Below are 3,166 nucleotides of genomic sequence, written 5' to 3' on the forward strand. Positions count from 1 at the left end.
GGGGAGGGAATAATAAAATATGAAAAGGAATAGGTACAAATCTTTCCTAGCCGCCCTTCAAAGTATGGACTTGCTGATGCCATGTGGCTTGGTTGTAACTTTTTTGTCACATAAATGTTCATTACACACCTCCTCTTTCTTGAATCCTAGAGTCTCTTCTTTCTTGATGAATACTAAAGTCTCTTCTTTCTTGATTAACACTAGAGTCTCGTCTTTATTTTCATTAACCTCTCATTTTCCTTCACCAATAACCACCTTTTCACTTTACCTATTTGTTATTTAACACCCTCAAAGTCTCCAATCACACATTCAACGAACAACTTTTCTTGTAGCACACTAAATTTTACCATCCCCTCTTATTAATGTGTGCATATGTCACCATTATATGTATGCTTTTATATTATTTTCCACTCTACATATGTATGTATAATATCTAAAGAGGGAAATATTATTTAGACTAAAGTATTAAGAAAATAAAAGATGGCACTCATAAACTATGATGAAGAATAACAAATAAAAGACAAGGAAGCATCTTATATTGAAGAAGAAGCTACAAGAAAAAAAATACCAAGTATGACACGAATTAAGACATCAATTAAGAACACTTGAACCCAAGCCCAATCAATATAAGGATCACTCAATCTCAACTGTTTGAACATAATAAACATTTAGCTTGAAGCTGCAATGCTTTCCATTAATCATTCTCTGACATCTTTTATAGATTTAAGTCTACCTAACTAGTTCTTTTCATTGATAATGTTATGGAGCTAATTACATGGTTATTGGATTCTAGGAGCTCACTAACTAAGATAGGTATAAAAAATCATGATTTCCTGTAGTTTCCAAACAAGCTTGATAGGAACCTTAATATCTTGCAAGTGGTTTATGCACTTAATTTGCTTAAAACTTGCCTTAAACATGTTATGCAAAGGATAGCAAAGGTAACTTCCATGTTGATAGTGAGCTAGCCTTCCTTCAATGTCACCACTAGAATCTCTAAACTAATGAAATAGCTAAAGAGATACCTTTTTCACCCAGATGGAGGGAGGCCATCTAATGCTAATATTTCTATTAAATAGAAAGAAAGATTCTAAATCACAAAAAATTCACACATTCCTACAAACAAGCTTCTATCCTACACATGAATGCATTCAAAAACCAGACATCTAGAGAGAAAGAGGAAGAAGAGGAAAGCTTATAAGATTGATTAAGTGGGGAGTCTATTGAGAGTTTATTACTTGATCCAAAAAATTTCAAAATGTATATACAATGTTCAAACTATTCCCGAACAAGACTTAAATTAGTTCTTGGTCCCCCATACTAGCTCCCTCCTCCTAACACACAAGCTCGCATCCACCACAAGACTCTCACACATGGGGAGTGCTCAAGAGTGAGCAAGCCATGCCCAAACACACCAAATCCTAATCTCAACTACTAAGAGAAAAAGGAGGAGATAAACTCACTCAAATCACTAATCTACAAAGGAACACAAGGATGGAATCCTCCACAACTTAGGCTAGAGGGGAATGAGATTTCCCTCACCCACGCTCTCTTTAAATAGTAAAATGTAGGGCCATCCCATATGCAAAAGTTAAGGTGAATCCTCAAAAAGATATACAATGAATCTCCATGTTACTACCCAAAGATCCTATGGCAAAATATATAATATCTCTATCAAAGTGATGTGCAAATACATGTGTGTGTGCACCATCATGTGGAGAGGGTATATAGTGTTAAGCTATGGTGTATAGAAAGGGTTAACATCCCTACACCCCCACCGATGTGGTCAAATGAGATGGAAATGAGTATAAAAATGGAGGGGGGAAGGGAAAAAATGGATAGGGTTGATGTAAATGAATCCCAAAAGAAGGATTAATTATGCCAAAGATGACCTAAGCCCAAGGATCCGTAAGAGAGGATCCTCCATTCACCAAAAAATGAAGTGAGGGAAAGTCCCCTACCTCAAAGGGTCATCCATGGAAGTGAGGGGTGCTCCCCCACCTCAAAAGTTGATTCCATCCACCGGGATCCCAAATGTAAATGACGAACTCAAGAGGCTCCCAAAGATGTTATTCATGGAAGTTGTAGCTTCACAGCAAGCATTGTCTTCACCAAGTTATAGCTTCACAATAAGCATTGTCTTCATCAAGGCATACAACCTATCTAAAGCACCTATCTAGATCATGAAAGCATATTGAACATGGGAATGGAAACCTCTAGCAATCCAATGTTTAGACCATGAGGGGGCAAAAGCTAGTAAGCTTTCTCTCTTCTCACATCATCATCATCATCATCATCATCTCTCTCTCTCTCTCTCTCTCTCTCTCTCTCTCTCTCTCTCTCTCTCTCTCTCTCTCAACCACACACTTTGTGTCATGGCGTGAAGCTGCGCAGGCCCCCTCCTTTGTTCGTGCTGCGCCCTTGCCATGATATGCGTGCCTGCCTCCCTTGCTCTACGCGCTACGGTGCACTGTGCCCTGCCACGCTGCGTGTGCCCTTACACTGTGCACCGCCCTTGCTCCTCCCTTTTCCCCATCGCCCTTGCTCAGGCCCCCAAAGACAGAAACTAGGGGGAAATAGCACAATGAACCTACAGGAGCTGGAGGCATACATCAACAGTGGAGGACAACACCGAGAAATTACTAGGCGAACAAAAGAAGATGCTGGACAGGGTTATGAACCAACATGAAAATCAGTTGGAAGGCCTCCACAAGGAGATACAGGAAAAGAACAACAATATTGAAGAATTGAAAACCCAAGTGAACCACCAGGAAGAGGTGCTTAGCAGTGATAGAGTCATCCACATTGATGTGTGTTATTTTGCACCACGCCGCTCCCCTTACGCCGCATAGCATGGCCAGTCACCGTACTTACCATTATATGAGGATATCATGGAGTTCTCACAATTGGGGGAAGTCCTCCTAATCGGGGAGTTCTCACAATTGGGGGAAGTCCTCCTAATCGAGGATTTCAATGCTAGAACGGGAAGTCAGCAGGTCCCACTACTCAATCTAGACGATCTTATCAGACTGCAGGAGCTGGACATCACTGACACAGGGCTGCACAGCGATCATCACATGACCATGAGGAGGTCACAGTGTATGGGAGATATTTCTTAGAGTTGGGACTCATTATCTATAACGGGATGTCCCGATGGCCCTCCTCC

This window comes from Cibotium barometz, chromosome 12 (genome assembly GCF_041138505.1).
Source record: "Cibotium barometz isolate CiBa-2024 chromosome 12, ASM4113850v1, whole genome shotgun sequence".
NCBI classification, from domain to species: domain Eukaryota; kingdom Viridiplantae; phylum Streptophyta; class Polypodiopsida; order Cyatheales; family Cibotiaceae; genus Cibotium; species Cibotium barometz.